We start from the raw sequence: 17971 nt of genomic DNA, 5'->3' as shown, positions 1-17971 counted from the left end.
GCGAAGGAATGTGAACAGGCACAGAGAAGGTGCTAGCAGGGAATTCTCTGCCTGCCTTTCCCCAGTGCTCTGCAAGCTCTCCAGGACAACATAGAATCTGGGGCTCTGTGCTTTCTTTCGTTCTGAACAAGTGTTACTGTTTTCTGCACAAAAGCGATTCTGCGAAGCAATGTGAACACTTCTGTTTCCCAGGCACAGAGAAGGTGCTAGCAGGGAATTCTCTGCCTGCCTTTCCCCAGTGCTCTGCAAGCTCTCCAGGACAACATAAAATCTGGGGCTCTGTGCTTTCTTTCGTTCTGAACAAGTGTTACTGTTTTCTGCACAAAAGCGATTCTGCGAAGCAATGTGAACACTTCTGCTTCCCAGGAACAGAGAAGGTGCTAGCAGGGAATTCTCTGCCTGCCTTTCCCCAGTGCTCTGCAAGCTCTCCAGGACAACAGCAAATCTGGGGCTCTGTGCTTTCTTTCGTCTGAACAAGTGTTACTGTTTTCTGCACAAAAGCGATTCTGCGAAGCAATGTGAACACTTCTGCTTCCCAGGCACAGAGAAGGTGCTAGCAGGGAATTCTCTGCCTGCCTTTCCCCAGTGCTCTGCAAGCTCTCCAGGACAACATAAAATCTGGGGCTCTGTGCTTTCTTTCGTTCTGAACAAGTGTTTCTGTTTTCTGCACAAAAGCGATTCTGCGAAGCAATGTGAACACTTCTGTTTCCCAGGCACAGAGAAGGTGCTAGCAGGGAATTCTCTGCCTGCCTTTCCCCAGTGCTCTGCAAGCTCTCCAGGACAACATAAAATCTGGGGCTCTGTGCTTTCTTTCGTTCTGAACAAGTGTTACTGTTTTCTGCACAAAAGCGATTCTGCGAAGCAATGTGAACACTTCTGTTTCCCAGGAACAGAGAACGTGCTAGCAGGGAATTCTCTGCCTGCTTTTCCCCAGTGCTCTGCAATCTCTCCAGGACAACATAAAATCTGGGGCTCTGTGCTTTCTTTCGTTCTGAACAAGTGTTACTGTTTTCTGCACAAAAGAGATTCTGCGAAGCAATGTGAACAGGCACAGAGAAGGTGCTAGCAGGGAATTCTCTGCCTGCTTTTCCCCAGTGCTCAGCAAGCTCTCCAGGACAACATAGAATCTGGGGCTCTGTGCTTTCTTTCGTTCTGAACAAGTGTTACTGTTTTCTGCACAAAAGTGATTTTGCGAAGCAATGTGAACACTTCTGCTTCCCAGGCACAGAGAAGGTGCTAGCAGGGAATTCTCTGCCTGCCTTTCCCCAGTGCTCTGCAAGCTCTCCAGGACAACAGCAAATCTGGGGCTCTGTGCTTTCTTTCGTTCTGAACAAGTGTTACTGTTTTCTGCACAAAAGCGATTCTGCGAAGCAATGTGAACACTTCTGTTTCCCAGGAACAGAGAAGGTGCTAGCAGGGAATTCTCTGCCTGCTTTTCCCCAGTGCTCTGCAATCTCTCCAGGACAACATAAAATCTGGGGCTCTGTGCTTTCTTTCGTTCTGAACAAGTGTTACTGTTTTCTGCACAAAAGCGATTCTGCGAAGCAATGTGAACAGGCACAGAGAAGGTGCTAGCAGGGAATTCTCTGCCTGCCTTTCCCCAGTGCTCTGCAAGCTCTCCAGGACAACAGCAAATCTGGGGCTCTGTGCTTTCTTTCGTTCTGAACAAGTGTTACTGTTTTCTGCACAAAAGCGATTCTGCGAAGCAATGTGAACACTTCTGTTTCCCAGGCACAGAGAAGGTGCTAGCAGGGAATTCTCTGCCTGCTTTTCCCCAGTGCTCTGCAAGCTCTCCAGGACAACATAAAATCTGGGGCTCTGTGCTTTCTTTCGTTCTGAACAAGTGTTACTGTTTTCTGCACAAAAGCGATTCTGCGAAGCAATGTGAACAGGCACAGAGAAGGTGCTAGCAGGGAATTCTCTGCCTGCCTTTCCCCAGTGCTCTGCAAGCTCTCCAGGACAACAGCAAATCTGGGGCTCTGTGCTTTCTTTCATTCTGAACAAGTGTTACTGTTTTCTGCACAAAAGCGATTCTGCGAAGCAATGTGAACACTTCTGTTTCCCAGGCACAGAGAAGGTGCTAGCAGGGAATTCTCTGCCTGCTTTTCCCCAGTGCTCTGCAAGCTCTCCAGGACAACATAGAATCTGGGGCTCTGTGCTTTCTTTCGTTCTGAACAAGTGTTACTGTTTTCTGCACAAAAGTGATTCTGCGAAGCAATGTGAACACTTCTGCTTCCCAGGCACAGAGAAGGTGCTAGCAGGGAATTCTCTGCCTGCCTTTCCCCAGTGCTCTGCAAGCTCTCCAGGACAACATAAAATCTGGGGCTCTGTGCTTTCTTTCGTCTGAACAAGTGTTACTGTTTTCTGCACAAAAGCGATTCTGCGAAGCAATGTGAACAGGCACAGAGAAGGTGCTAGCAGGGAATTCTCTGCCTGCCTTTCCCCAGTGCTCTGCAAGCTCTCCAGGACAACATAAAATCTGGGGCTCTGTGCTTTCTTTCGTTCTGAACAAGTGTTACTGTTTTCTGCACAAAAGCGATTCTGCGAAGCAATGTGAACACTTCTGCTTCCCAGGCACAGAGAAGGTGCTAGCAGGGAATTCTCTGCCTGCTTTTCCCCAGTGCTCTGCAAGCTCTCCAGGACAACAGCAAATCTGGGGCTCTGTGCTTTCTTTCGTTCTGAACAAGTGTTACTGTTTTCTGCACAAAAGCGATTCTGCGAAGGAATGTGAACAGGCACAGAGAAGGTGCTAGCAGGGAATTCTCTGCCTGCCTTTCCCCAGTGCTCTGCAAGCTCTCCAGGACAACATAAAATCTGGGGCTCTGTGCTTTCTTTCGTTCTGAACAAGTGTTACTGTTTTCTGCACAAAAGCGATTCTGCGAAGCAATGTGAACACTTCTGTTTCCCAGGCACAGAGAAGGTGCTAGCAGGGAATTCTCTGCCTGCCTTTCCCCAGTGCTCTGCAAGCTCTCCAGGACAACATAAAATCTGGGGCTCTGTGCTTTCTTTCGTTCTGAACAAGTGTTACTGTTTTCTGCACAAAAGCGATTCTGCGAAGCAATGTGAACACCTGTTTCCCAGGATCAGAGAAGGTGCTAGCAGGGAATTCTCTGCCTGCCTTTCCCCAGTGCTCTGCAAGCTCTCCAGGACAACAGCAAATCTGGGGCTCTGTGCTTTCTTTCGTCTGAACAAGTGTTACTGTTTTCTGCACAAAAGCGATTCTGCGAAGCAATGTGAACACTTCTGCTTCCCAGGCACAGAGAAGGTGCTAGCAGGGAATTCTCTGCCTGCCTTTCCCCAGTGCTCTGCAAGCTCTCCAGGACAACATAAAATCTGGGGCTCTGTGCTTTCTTTCGTTCTGAACAAGTGTTTCTGTTTTCTGCACAAAAGCGATTCTGCGAAGCAATGTGAACACTTCTGTTTCCCAGGCACAGAGAAGGTGCTAGCAGGGAATTCTCTGCCTGCCTTTCCCCAGTGCTCTGCAAGCTCTCCAGGACAACATAAAATCTGGGGCTCTGTGCTTTCTTTCGTTCTGAACAAGTGTTACTGTTTTCTGCACAAAAGCGATTCTGCGAAGCAATGTGAACACTTCTGTTTCCCAGGAACAGAGAACGTGCTAGCAGGGAATTCTCTGCCTGCTTTTCCCCAGTGCTCTGCAATCTCTCCAGGACAACATAAAATCTGGGGCTCTGTGCTTTCTTTCGTTCTGAACAAGTGTTACTGTTTTCTGCACAAAAGCGATTCTGCGAAGCAATGTGAACAGGCACAGAGAAGGTGCTAGCAGGGAATTCTCTGCCTGCTTTTCCCCAGTGCTCTGCAAGCTCTCCAGGACAACATAGAATCTGGGGCTCTGTGCTTTCTTTCGTTCTGAACAAGTGTTACTGTTTTCTGCACAAAAGTGATTTTGCGAAGCAATGTGAACACTTCTGCTTCCCAGGCACAGAGAAGGTGCTAGCAGGGAATTCTCTGCCTGCCTTTCCCCAGTGCTCTGCAAGCTCTCCAGGACAACATAGAATCTGGGGCTCTGTGCTTTCTTTCGTTCTGAACAAGTGTTACTGTTTTCTGCACAAAAGCGATTCTGCGAAGCAATGTGAACACTTCTGTTTCCCAGGAACAGAGAAGGTGCTAGCAGGGAATTCTCTGCCTGCCTTTCCCCAGTGCTCTGCAAGCTCTCCAGGACAACATAAAATCTGGGGCTCTGTGCTTTCTTTCGTTCTGAACAAGTGTTACTGTTTTCTGCACAAAAGCGATTCTGCGAAGCAATGTGAACACTTCTGTTTCCCAGGAACAGAGAACGTGCTAGCAGGGAATTCTCTGCCTGCTTTTCCCCAGTGCTCTGCAATCTCTCCAGGACAACATAAAATCTGGGGCTCTGTGCTTTCTTTCGTTCTGAACAAGTGTTACTGTTTTCTGAACAAAAGCGATTCTGCGAAGCAATGTGAACAGGCACAGAGAAGGTGCTAGCAGGGAATTCTCTGCCTGCCTTTCCCCAGTGCTCTGCAAGCTCTCCAGGACAACAGCAAATCTGGGGCTCTGTGCTTTCTTTCGTTCTGAACAACTGTTACTGTTTTCTGCACAAAAGCGATTCTGCGAAGCAATGTGAACACTTCTGTTTCCCAGGCACAGAGAAGGTGCTAGCAGGGAATTCTCTGCCTGCCTTTCCCCAGTGCTCTGCAAGCTCTCCAGGACAACATAGAATCTGGGGCTCTGTGCTTTCTTTCGTCTGAACAAGTGTTACTGTTTTCTGCACAAAAGTGATTCTGCGAAGCAATGTGAACACTTCTGTTTCCCAGGCACAGAGAAGGTGCTAGCAGGGAATTCTCTGCCTGCCTTTCCCCACTGCTCTGCAAGCTCTCCAGGACAACATAAAATCTGGGGCTCTGTGCTTTCTTTCGTTCTGAACAAGTGTTACTGTTTTCTGCACAAAAGCGATTCTGCGAAGCAATGTGAACACTTCTGTTTCCCAGGCACAGAGAAGGTGCTAGCAGGGAATTCTCTGCCTGCTTTTCCCCAGTGCTCTGCAATCTCTCCAGGACAACATAAAATCTGGGGCTCTGTGCTTTCTTTTGTTCTGAACAAGTGTTACTGTTTTCTGCACAAAAGCGATTCTGCGAAGCAATGTGAACAGTCACAGAGAAGGTGCTAGCAGGGAATTCTCTGCCTGCCTTTCCCCAGTGCTCTGCAAGCTCTCCAGGACAACATAAAATCTGGGGCTCTGTGCTTTCTTTCGTTCTGAACAAGTGTTACTGTTTTCTGCACAAAAGCAATTCTGCGAAGCAATGTGAACACTTCTGTTTCCCAGGCACAGAGAAGGTGCTAGCAGGGAATTCTCTGCCTGCCTTTCCCCAGTGCTCTGCAAGCTCTCCAGGACAACATAAAATCTGGGGCTCTGTGCTTTCTTTCGTTCTGAACAAGTGTTACTGTTTTCTGCACAAAAGTGATTTTGCGAAGCAATGTGAACACTTCTGTTTCCCAGGCACAGAGAAGGTGCTAGCAGGGAATTCTCTGCCTGCCTTTCCCCAGTGCTCTGCAAGCTCTCCAGGACAACATAGAATCTGGGGCTCTGTGCTTTCTTTCGTTCTGAACAAGTGTTACTGTTTTCTGCACAAAAGCGATTCTGCGAAGCAATGTGAACACTTCTGTTTCCCAGGAACAGAGAAGGTGCTAGCAGGGAATTCTCTGCCTGCCTTTCCCCAGTGCTCTGCAAGCTCTCCAGGACAACATAAAATCTGGGGCTCTGTGCTTTCTTTCGTTCTGAACAAGTGTTACTGTTTTCTGCACAAAAGCGATTCTGCGAAGCAATGTGAACACTTCTGTTTCCCAGGAACAGAGAACGTGCTAGCAGGGAATTCTCTGCCTGCTTTTCCCCAGTGCTCTGCAATCTCTCCAGGACAACATAAAATCTGGGGCTCTGTGCTTTCTTTCGTTCTGAACAAGTGTTACTGTTTTCTGAACAAAAGCGATTCTGCGAAGCAATGTGAACAGGCACAGAGAAGGTGCTAGCAGGGAATTCTCTGCCTGCCTTTCCCCAGTGCTCTGCAAGCTGTCCAGGACAACAGCAAATCTGGGGCTCTGTGCTTTCTTTCGTTCTGAACAACTGTTACTGTTTTCTGCACAAAAGCGATTCTGCGAAGCAATGTGAACACTTCTGTTTCCCAGGCACAGAGAAGGTGCTAGCAGGGAATTCTCTGCCTGCTTTTCCCCAGTGCTCTGCAAGCTCTCCAGGACAACATAGAATCTGGGGCTCTGTGCTTTCTTTCGTCTGAACAAGTGTTACTGTTTTCTGCACAAAAGTGATTCTGCGAAGCAATGTGAACACTTCTGTTTCCCAGGCACAGAGAAGGTGCTAGCAGGGAATTCTCTGCCTGCCTTTCCCCACTGCTCTGCAAGCTCTCCAGGACAACATAAAATCTGGGGCTCTGTGCTTTCTTTCGTTCTGAACAAGTGTTACTGTTTTCTGCACAAAAGCGATTCTGCGAAGCAATGTGAACACTTCTGTTTCCCAGGCACAGAGAAGGTGCTAGCAGGGAATTCTCTGCCTGCTTTTCCCCAGTGCTCTGCAATCTCTCCAGGACAACATAAAATCTGGGGCTCTGTGCTTTCTTTTGTTCTGAACAAGTGTTACTGTTTTCTGCACAAAAGCGATTCTGCGAAGCAATGTGAACAGTCACAGAGAAGGTGCTAGCAGGGAATTCTCTGCCTGCCTTTCCCCAGTGCTCTGCAAGCTCTCCAGGACAACATAAAATCTGGGGCTCTGTGCTTTCTTTCGTTCTGAACAAGTGTTACTGTTTTCTGCACAAAAGTGATTCTGCGAAGCAATGTGAACACTTCTGTTTCCCAGGCACAGAGAAGGTGCTAGCAGGGAATTCTCTGCCTGCCTTTCCCCAGTGCTCTGCAAGCTCTCCAGGACAACATAAAATCTGGGGCTCTGTGCTTTCTTTCGTTCTGAACAAGTGTTACTGTTTTCTGCACAAAAGCGATTCTGCGAAGCAATGTGAACAGGCACAGAGAAGGTGCTAGCAGGGAATTCTCTGCCTGCCTTTCCCCAGTGCTCTGCAAGCTCTCAAGGACAACATAAAATCTGTGGCTCTGTGCTTTCTTTCGTTCTGAACAAGTGTTACTGTTTTCTGCACAAAAGCGATTCTGCAAAGCAATGTGAACACTTCTGTTTCCCAGGCACAGAGAAGGTGCTAGCAGGGAATTCTCTGCCTGCTTTTCCCCAGTGCTCTGCAAGCTCTCCAGGACAACATAGAATCTGGGGCTCTGTGCTTTCTTTCGTTCTGAACAAGTGTTACTGTTTTCTGCACAAAAGTGATTCTGCGAAGCAATGTGAACACTTCTGCTTCCCAGGCACAGAGAAGGTGCTAGCAGGGAATTCTCTGCCTGCCTTTCCCCAGTGCTCTGCAAGCTCTCCAGGACAACATAAAATCTGGGGCTCTGTGCTTTCTTTCGTTCTGAACAAGTGTTACTGTTTTCTGCACAAAAGCGATTCTGCGAAGCAATGTGAACACTTCTGTTTCCCAGGCACAGAGAAGGTGCTAGCAGGGAATTCTCTGCCTGCTTTTCCCCAGTGCTCTGCAAGCTCTCCAGGACAACATAGAATCTGGGGCTCTGTGCTTTCTTTCGTTCTGAACAAGTGTTACTGTTTTCTGCACAAAAGTGATTCTGCGAAGCAATGTGAACACTTCTGCTTCCCAGGCACAGAGAAGGTGCTAGCAGGGAATTCTCTGCCTGCCTTTCCCCAGTGCTCTGCAAGCTCTCCAGGACAACATAAAATCTGGGGCTCTGTGCTTTCTTTCGTTCTGAACAAGTGTTACTGTTTTCTACACAAAAGCGATTCTGCGAAGCAATGTGAACACTTCTGTTTCCCAGGAACAGAGAACGTGCTAGCAGGGAATTCTCTGCCTGCTTTTCCCCAGTGCTCTGCAATCTCTCCAGGACAACATAAAATCTGGGGCTCTGTGCTTTCTTTCGTTCTGAACAAGTGTTACTGTTTTCTGCACAAAAGCGATTCTGCGAAGCAATGTGAACAGGCACAGAGAAGGTGCTAGCAGGGAATTCTCTGCCTGCCTTTCCCCAGTGCTCTGCAAGCTCTCCAGGACAACAGCAAATCTGGGGCTCTGTGCTTTCTTTCATTCTGAACAAGTGTTACTGTTTTCTGCACAAAAGCGATTCTGCGAAGCAATGTGAACACTTCTGTTTCCCAGGCACAGAGAAGGTGCTAGCAGGGAATTCTCTGCCTGCTTTTCCCCAGTGCTCTGCAAGCTCTCCAGGACAACATAGAATCTGGGGCTCTGTGCTTTCTTTCGTTCTTAACAAGTGTTACTGTTTTCTGCACAAAAGTGATTCTGCGAAGCAATGTGAACACTTCTGTTTCCCAGGCACAGAGAAGGTGCTAGCAGGGAATTCTCTGCCTGCCTTTCCCCAGTGCTCTGCAAGCTCTCCAGGACAACATAAAATCTGGGGCTCTGTGCTTTCTTTCGTCTGAACAAGTGTTACTGTTTTCTGCACAAAAGCGATTCTGCGAAGCAATGTGAACACTTCTGTTTCCCAGGAACAGAGAAGGTGCTAGCAGGGAATTCTCTGCCTGCCTTTCCCCAGTGCTCTGCAAGCTCTCCAGGACAACATAAAATCTGGGGCTCTGTGCTTTCTTTCGTTCTGAACAAGTGTTACTGTTTTCTGCACAAAAGCGATTCTGCGAAGCAATGTGAACAGGCACAGAGAAGGTGCTAGCAGGGAATTCTCTGCCTGCCTTTCCCCAGTGCTCTGCAAGCTCTCCAGGACAACAGCAAATCTGGGGCTCTGTGCTTTCTTTCATTCTGAACAAGTGTTACTGTTTTCTGCACAAAAGCGATTCTGCGAAGCAATGTGAACACTTCTGTTTCCCAGGCACAGAGAAGGTGTTAGCAGGGAATTCTCTGCCTGCTTTTCCCCAGTGTTCTGCAAGCTCTCCAGGACAACATAGAATCTGGGGCTCTGTGCTTTCTTTCGTTCTGAACAAGTGTTACTGTTTTCTGCACAAAAGTGATTCTGCGAAGCAATGTGAACACTTCTGCTTCCCAGGCACAGAGAAGGTGCTAGCAGGGAATTCTCTGCCTGCCTTTCCCCAGTGCTCTGCAAGCTCTCCAGGACAACATAAAATCTGGGGCTCTGTGCTTTCTTTCGTCTGAACAAGTGTTACTGTTTTCTGCACAAAAGCGATTCTGCGAAGCAATGTGAACAGGCACAGAGAAGGTGCTAGCAGGGAATGCTCTGCCTGCCTTTCCCCAGTGCTCTGCAAGCTCTCCAGGACAACATAAAATCTGGGGCTCTGTGCTTTCTTTCGTTCTGAACAAGTGTTACTGTTTTCTGCACAAAAGCGATTCTGCGAAGCAATGTGAACACTTCTGTTTCCCAGGCACAGAGAAGGTGCTAGCAGGGAATTCTCTGCCTGCTTTTCCCCAGTGCTCTGCAAGCTCTCCAGGACAACATAGAATCTGGGGCTCTGTGCTTTCTTTCGTTCTGAACAAGTGTTACTGTTTTCTGCACAAAAGCGATTCTGCGAAGGAATGTGAACAGGCACAGAGAAGGTGCTAGCAGGGAATTCTCTGCCTGCCTTTCCCCAGTGCTCTGCAAGCTCTCCAGGACAACATAAAATCTGGGGCTCTGTGCTTTCTTTCGTTCTGAACAAGTGTTACTGTTTTCTGCACAAAAGCGATTCTGCGAAGCAATGTGAACACTTCTGCTTCCCAGGCACAGAGAAGGTGCTAGCAGGGAATTCTCTGCCTGCTTTTCCCCAGTGCTCTGCAAGCTCTCCAGGACAACATAGAATCTGGGGCTCTGTGCTTTCTTTCGTTCTGAACAAGTGTTACTGTTTTCTGCACAAAAGTGATTCTGCGAAGCAATGTGAACACTTCTGCTTCCCAGGCACAGAGAAGGTGCTAGCAGGGAATTCTCTGCCTGCCTTTCCCCAGTGCTCTGCAAGCTCTCCAGGACAACATAAAATCTGGGGCTCTGTGCTTTCTTTCGTTCTGAACAAGTGTTACTGTTTTCTGCACAAAAGCGATTCTGCGAAGCAATGTGAACACTTCTGTTTCCCAGGCACAGAGAAGGTGCTAGCAGGGAATTCTCTGCCTGCTTTTCCCCAGTGCTCTGCAAGCTCTCCAGGACAACAGCAAATCTGGGGCTCTGTGCTTTCTTTCGTTCTGAACAAGTGTTACTGTTTTCTGCACAAAAGTGATTCTGCGAAGCAATGTGAACACTTCTGCTTCCCAGGCACAGAGAAGGTGCTAGCAGGGAATTCTCTGCCTGCCTTTCCCCAGTGCTCTGCAAGCTCTCCAGGACAACATAAAATCTGGGGCTCTGTGCTTTCTTTTGTTCTGAACAAGTGTTAGTGTTTTCTGCACAAAAGCGATTCTGCGAAGCAATGTGAACACTTCTGTTTCCCAGGAACAGAGAACGTGCTAGCAGGGAATTCTCTGCCTGCTTTTCCCCAGTGCTCTGCAATCTCTCCAGGACAACATAGAATCTGGGGCTCTGTGCTTTCTTTCGTTCTGAACAAGTGTTACTGTTTTCTGCACAAAAGTGATTCTGCGAAGCAATGTGAACACTTCTGCTTCCCAGGCACAGAGAAGATGCTAGCAGGGAATTCTCTGCCTGCCTTTCCCCAGTGCTCTGCAAGCTCTCCAGGACAACAGCAAATCTGGGGCTCTGTGCTTTCTTTCGTCTGAACAAGTGTTACTGTTTTCTGCACAAAAGCGATTCTGCGAAGCAATGTGAACACTTCTGTTTCCCAGGCACAGAGAAGGTGCTAGCAGGGAATTCTCTGCCTGCTTTTCCCCAGTGCTCTGCAAGCTCTCCAGGACAACATAGAATCTGGGGCTCTGTGCTTTCTTTCGTTCTGAACAAGTGTTACTGTTTTCTGCACAAAAGTGATTCTGCGAAGCAATGTGAACACTTCTGCTTCCCAGGCACAGAGAAGGTGCTAGCAGGGAATTCTCTGCCTGCCTTTCCCCAGTGCTCTGCAAGCTCTCCAGGACAACATAAAATCTGGGGCTCTGTGCTTTCTTTCGTTCTGAACAAGTGTTACTGTTTTCTACACAAAAGCGATTCTGCGAAGCAATGTGAACACTTCTGTTTCCCAGGAACAGAGAACGTGCTAGCAGGGAATTCTCTGCCTGCTTTTCCCCAGTGCTCTGCAATCTCTCCAGGACAACATAAAATCTGGGGCTCTGTGCTTTCTTTCGTTCTGAACAAGTGTTACTGTTTTCTGCACAAAAGCGATTCTGCGAAGCAATGTGAACAGGCACAGAGAAGGTGCTAGCAGGGAATTCTCTGCCTGCCTTTCCCCAGTGCTCTGCAAGCTCTCCAGGACAACAGCAAATCTGGGGCTCTGTGCTTTCTTTCATTCTGAACAAGTGTTACTGTTTTCTGCACAAAAGCGATTCTGCGAAGCAATGTGAACACTTCTGTTTCCCAGGCACAGAGAAGGTGCTAGCAGGGAATTCTCTGCCTGCTTTTCCCCAGTGCTCTGCAAGCTCTCCAGGACAACATAGAATCTGGGGCTCTGTGCTTTCTTTCGTTCTTAACAAGTGTTACTGTTTTCTGCACAAAAGTGATTCTGCGAAGCAATGTGAACACTTCTGTTTCCCAGGCACAGAGAAGGTGCTAGCAGGGAATTCTCTGCCTGCCTTTCCCCAGTGCTCTGCAAGCTCTCCAGGACAACATAAAATCTGGGGCTCTGTGCTTTCTTTCGTCTGAACAAGTGTTACTGTTTTCTGCACAAAAGCGATTCTGCGAAGCAATGTGAACACTTCTGTTTCCCAGGAACAGAGAAGGTGCTAGCAGGGAATTCTCTGCCTGCCTTTCCCCAGTGCTCTGCAAGCTCTCCAGGACAACATAAAATCTGGGGCTCTGTGCTTTCTTTCGTTCTGAACAAGTGTTACTGTTTTCTGCACAAAAGCGATTCTGCGAAGCAATGTGAACAGGCACAGAGAAGGTGCTAGCAGGGAATTCTCTGCCTGCCTTTCCCCAGTGCTCTGCAAGCTCTCCAGGACAACAGCAAATCTGGGGCTCTGTGCTTTCTTTCATTCTGAACAAGTGTTACTGTTTTCTGCACAAAAGCGATTCTGCGAAGCAATGTGAACACTTCTGTTTCCCAGGCACAGAGAAGGTGTTAGCAGGGAATTCTCTGCCTGCTTTTCCCCAGTGTTCTGCAAGCTCTCCAGGACAACATAGAATCTGGGGCTCTGTGCTTTCTTTCGTTCTGAACAAGTGTTACTGTTTTCTGCACAAAAGTGATTCTGCGAAGCAATGTGAACACTTCTGCTTCCCAGGCACAGAGAAGGTGCTAGCAGGGAATTCTCTGCCTGCCTTTCCCCAGTGCTCTGCAAGCTCTCCAGGACAACATAAAATCTGGGGCTCTGTGCTTTCTTTCGTCTGAACAAGTGTTACTGTTTTCTGCACAAAAGCGATTCTGCAAAGCAATGTGAACAGGCACAGAGAAGGTGCTAGCAGGGAATGCTCTGCCTGCCTTTCCCCAGTGCTCTGCAAGCTCTCCAGGACAACATAAAATCTGGGGCTCTGTGCTTTCTTTCGTTCTGAACAAGTGTTACTGTTTTCTGCACAAAAGCGATTCTGCGAAGCAATGTGAACACTTCTGTTTCCCAGGCACAGAGAAGGTGCTAGCAGGGAATTCTCTGCCTGCTTTTCCCCAGTGCTCTGCAAGCTCTCCAGGACAACATAGAATCTGGGGCTCTGTGCTTTCTTTCGTTCTGAACAAGTGTTACTGTTTTCTGCACAAAAGCGATTCTGCGAAGGAATGTGAACAGGCACAGAGAAGGTGCTAGCAGGGAATTCTCTGCCTGCCTTTCCCCAGTGCTCTGCAAGCTCTCCAGGACAACATAAAATCTGGGGCTCTGTGCTTTCTTTCGTTCTGAACAAGTGTTACTGTTTTCTGCACAAAAGCGATTCTGCGAAGCAATGTGAACACTTCTGCTTCCCAGGCACAGAGAAGGTGCTAGCAGGGAATTCTCTGCCTGCTTTTCCCCAGTGCTCTGCAAGCTCTCCAGGACAACATAGAATCTGGGGCTCTGTGCTTTCTTTCGTTCTGAACAAGTGTTACTGTTTTCTGCACAAAAGTGATTCTGCGAAGCAATGTGAACACTTCTGCTTCCCAGGCACAGAGAAGGTGCTAGCAGGGAATTCTCTGCCTGCCTTTCCCCAGTGCTCTGCAAGCTCTCCAGGACAACATAAAATCTGGGGCTCTGTGCTTTCTTTCGTTCTGAACAAGTGTTACTGTTTTCTGCACAAAAGCGATTCTGCAAAGCAATGTGAACACTTCTGTTTCCCAGGCACAGAGAAGGTGCTAGCAGGGAATTCTCTGCCTGCTTTTCCCCAGTGCTCTGCAAGCTCTCCAGGACAACAGCAAATCTGGGGCTCTGTGCTTTCTTTCGTTCTGAACAAGTGTTACTGTTTTCTGCACAAAAGCGATTCTGCGAAGCAATGTGAACACTTCTGTTTCCCAGGAACAGAGAAGGTGCTAGCAGGGAATTCTCTGCCTGCCTTTCCCCAGTGCTCTGCAAGCTCTCCAGGACAACATAAAATCTGGGGCTCTGTGCTTTCTTTCGTTCTGAACAAGTGTTACTGTTTTCTGCACAAAAGCGATTCTGCGAAGCAATGTGAACAGGCACAGAGAAGGTGCTAGCAGGGAATTCTCTGCCTGCCTTTCCCCAGTGCTCTGCAAGCTCTCCAGGACAACAGCAAATCTGGGGCTCTGTGCTTTCTTTCATTCTGAACAAGTGTTACTGTTTTCTGCACAAAAGCGATTCTGCGAAGCAATGTGAACACTTCTGTTTCCCAGGCACAGAGAAGGTGTTAGCAGGGAATTCTCTGCCTGCTTTTCCCCAGTGTTCTTCAAGCTCTCCAGGACAACATAGAATCTGGGGCTCTGTGCTTTCTTTCGTTCTGAACAAGTGTTACTGTTTTCTGCACAAAAGTGATTCTGCGAAGCAATGTGAACACTTCTGCTTCCCAGGCACAGAGAAGGTGCTAGCAGGGAATTCTCTGCCTGCCTTTCCCCAGTGCTCTGCAAGCTCTCCAGGACAACATAAAATCTGGGGCTCTGTGCTTTCTTTCGTCTGAACAAGTGTTACTGTTTTCTGCACAAAAGCGATTCTGCAAAGCAATGTGAACAGGCACAGAGAAGGTGCTAGCAGGGAATGCTCTGCCTGCCTTTCCCCAGTGCTCTGCAAGCTCTCCAGGACAACATAAAATCTGGGGCTCTGTGCTTTCTTTCGTTCTGAACAAGTGTTACTGTTTTCTGCACAAAAGCGATTCTGCGAAGCAATGTGAACACTTCTGTTTCCCAGGCACAGAGAAGGTGCTAGCAGGGAATTCTCTGCCTGCTTTTCCCCAGTGCTCTGCAAGCTCTCCAGGACAACATAGAATCTGGGGCTCTGTGCTTTCTTTCGTTCTGAACAAGTGTTACTGTTTTCTGCACAAAAGCGATTCTGCGAAGGAATGTGAACAGGCACAGAGAAGGTGCTAGCAGGGAATTCTCTGCCTGCCTTTCCCCAGTGCTCTGCAAGCTCTCCAGGACAACATAAAATCTGGGGCTCTGTGCTTTCTTTCGTTCTGAACAAGTGTTACTGTTTTCTGCACAAAAGCGATTCTGCGAAGCAATGTGAACACTTCTGCTTCCCAGGCACAGAGAAGGTGCTAGCAGGGAATTCTCTGCCTGCTTTTCCCCAGTGCTCTGCAAGCTCTCCAGGACAACATAGAATCTGGGGCTCTGTGCTTTCTTTCGTTCTGAACAAGTGTTACTGTTTTCTGCACAAAAGTGATTCTGCGAAGCAATGTGAACACTTCTGCTTCCCAGGCACAGAGAAGGTGCTAGCAGGGAATTCTCTGCCTGCCTTTCCCCAGTGCTCTGCAAGCTCTCCAGGACAACATAAAATCTGGGGCTCTGTGCTTTCTTTCGTTCTGAACAAGTGTTACTGTTTTCTGCACAAAAGCGATTCTGCGAAGCAATGTGAACACTTCTGTTTCCCAGGCACAGAGAAGGTGCTAGCAGGGAATTCTCTGCCTGCTTTTCCCCAGTGCTCTGCAAGCTCTCCAGGACAACAGCAAATCTGGGGCTCTGTGCTTTCTTTCGTTCTGAACAAGTGTTACTGTTTTCTGCACAAAAGCGATTCTGCGAAGCAATGTGAACACTTCTGTTTCCCAGGAACAGAGAAGGTGCTAGCAGGGAATTCTCTGCCTGCCTTTCCCCAGTGCTCTGCAAGCTCTCCAGGACAACATAAAATCTGGGGCTCTGTGCTTTCTTTCGTTCTGAACAAGTGTTACTGTTTTCTGCACAAAAGCGATTCTGCGAAGCAATGTGAACAGGCACAGAGAAGGTGCTAGCAGGGAATTCTCTGCCTGCCTTTCCCCAGTGCTCTGCAAGCTCTCCAGGACAACAGCAAATCTGGGGCTCTGTGCTTTCTTTCATTCTGAACAAGTGTTACTGTTTTCTGCACAAAAGCGATTCTGCGAAGCAATGTGAACACTTCTGTTTCCCAGGCACAGAGAAGGTGTTAGCAGGGAATTCTCTGCCTGCTTTTCCCCAGTGTTCTGCAAGCTCTCCAGGACAACATAGAATCTGGGGCTCTGTGCTTTCTTTCGTTCTGAACAAGTGTTACTGTTTTCTGCACAAAAGTGATTCTGCGAAGCAATGTGAACACTTCTGCTTCCCAGGCACAGAGAAGGTGCTAGCAGGGAATTCTCTGCCTGCCTTTCCCCAGTGCTCTGCAAGCTCTCCAGGACAACATAAAATCTGGGGCTCTGTGCTTTCTTTCGTCTGAACAAGTGTTACTGTTTTCTGCACAAAAGCGATTCTGCAAAGCAATGTGAACAGGCACAGAGAAGGTGCTAGCAGGGAATGCTCTGCCTGCCTTTCCCCAGTGCTCTGCAAGCTCTCCAGGACAACATAAAATCTGGGGCTCTGTGCTTTCTTTCGTTCTGAACAAGTGTTACTGTTTTCTGCACAAAAGCGATTCTGCGAAGCAATGTGAACACTTCTGTTTCCCAGGCACAGAGAAGGTGCTAGCAGGGAATTCTCTGCCTGCTTTTCCCCAGTGCTCTGCAAGCTCTCCAGGACAACATAGAATCTGGGGCTCTGTGCTTTCTTTCGTTCTGAACAAGTGTTACTGTTTTCTGCACAAAAGCGATTCTGCGAAGGAATGTGAACAGGCACAGAGAAGGTGCTAGCAGGGAATTCTCTGCCTGCCTTTCCCCAGTGCTCTGCAAGCTCTCCAGGACAACATAAAATCTGGGGCTCTGTGCTTTCTTTCGTTCTGAACAAGTGTTACTGTTTTCTGCACAAAAGCGATTCTGCGAAGCAATGTGAACACTTCTGCTTCCCAGGCACAGAGAAGGTGCTAGCAGGGAATTCTCTGCCTGCTTTTCCCCAGTGCTCTGCAAGCTCTCCAGGACAACATAGAATCTGGGGCTCTGTGCTTTCTTTCGTTCTGAACAAGTGTTACTGTTTTCTGCACAAAAGTGATTCTGCGAAGCAATGTGAACACTTCTGCTTCCCAGGCACAGAGAAGGTGCTAGCAGGGAATTCTCTGCCTGCCTTTCCCCAGTGCTCTGCAAGCTCTCCAGGACAACATAAAATCTGGGGCTCTGTGCTTTCTTTCGTTCTGAACAAGTGTTACTGTTTTCTGCACAAAAGCGATTCTGCGAAGCAATGTGAACACTTCTGTTTCCCAGGCACAGAGAAGGTGCTAGCAGGGAATTCTCTGCCTGCTTTTCCCCAGTGCTCTGCAATCTCTCCAGGACAACATAGAATCTGGGGCTCTGTGCTTTCTTTCGTTCTGAACAAGTGTTACTGTTTTCTGCACAAAAGTGATTCTGCGAAGCAATGTCAACACTTCTGCTTCCCAGGCACAGAGAAGATGCTAGCAGGGAATTCTCTGCCTGCCTTTCCCCAGTGCTCTGCAAGCTCTCCAGGACAACAGCAAATCTGGGGCTCTGTGCTTTCTTTCGTCTGAACAAGTGTTACTGTTTTCTGCACAAAAGCGATTCTGCGAAGCAATGTGAACACTTCTGTTTCCCAGGCACAGAGAAGGTGCTAGCAGGGAATTCTCTGCCTGCTTTTCCCCAGTGCTCTGCAAGCTCTCCAGGACAACATAGAATCTGGGGCTCTGTGCTTTCTTTCGTTCTGAACAAGTGTTACTGTTTTCTGCACAAAAGTGATTCTGCGAAGCAATGTGAACACTTCTGCTTCCCAGGCACAGAGAAGATGCTAGCAGGGAATTCTCTGCCTGCCTTTCCCCAGTGCTCTGCAAGCTCTCCAGGACAACATAAAATCTGGGGCTCTGTGCTTTCTTTCGTCTGAACAAGTGTTACTGTTTTCTGCACAAAAGCGATTCTGCGAAGCAATGTGAACACTTCTGTTTCCCAGGAACAGAGAAGGTGCTAGCAGGGAATTCTCTGCCTGCCTTTCCCCAGTGCTCTGCAAGCTCTCCAGGACAACATAAAATCTGGGGCTCTGTGCTTTCTTTCGTTCTGAACAAGTGTTACTGTTTTCTGCACAAAAGCGATTCTGCGAAGCAATGTGAACAGGCACAGAGAAGATGCTAGCAGGGAATTCTCTGCCTGCCTTTCCCCAGTGCTCTGCAAGCTCTCAAGGACAACATAAAATCTGTGGCTCTGTGCTTTCTTTCGTTCTGAACAAGTGTTACTGTTTTCTGCACAAAAGCGATTCTGCAAAGCAATGTGAACACTTCTGTTTCCCAGGCACAGAGAAGGTGCTAGCAGGGAATTCTCTGCCTGCTTTTCCCCAGTGCTCTGCAAGCTCTCCAGGACAACATAGAATCTGGGGCTCTGTGCTTTCTTTCGTTCTGAACAAGTGTTACTGTTTTCTGCACAAAAGTGATTCTGCGAAGCAATGTGAACACTTCTGCTTCCCAGGCACAGAGAAGGTGCTAGCAGGGAATTCTCTGCCTGC

This window comes from Strix uralensis, unplaced genomic scaffold (genome assembly GCF_047716275.1).
Source record: "Strix uralensis isolate ZFMK-TIS-50842 unplaced genomic scaffold, bStrUra1 scaffold_47, whole genome shotgun sequence".
NCBI lineage: Eukaryota > Metazoa > Chordata > Aves > Strigiformes > Strigidae > Strix > Strix uralensis.
Note: the sequence above shows the minus strand (reverse complement) of the source record.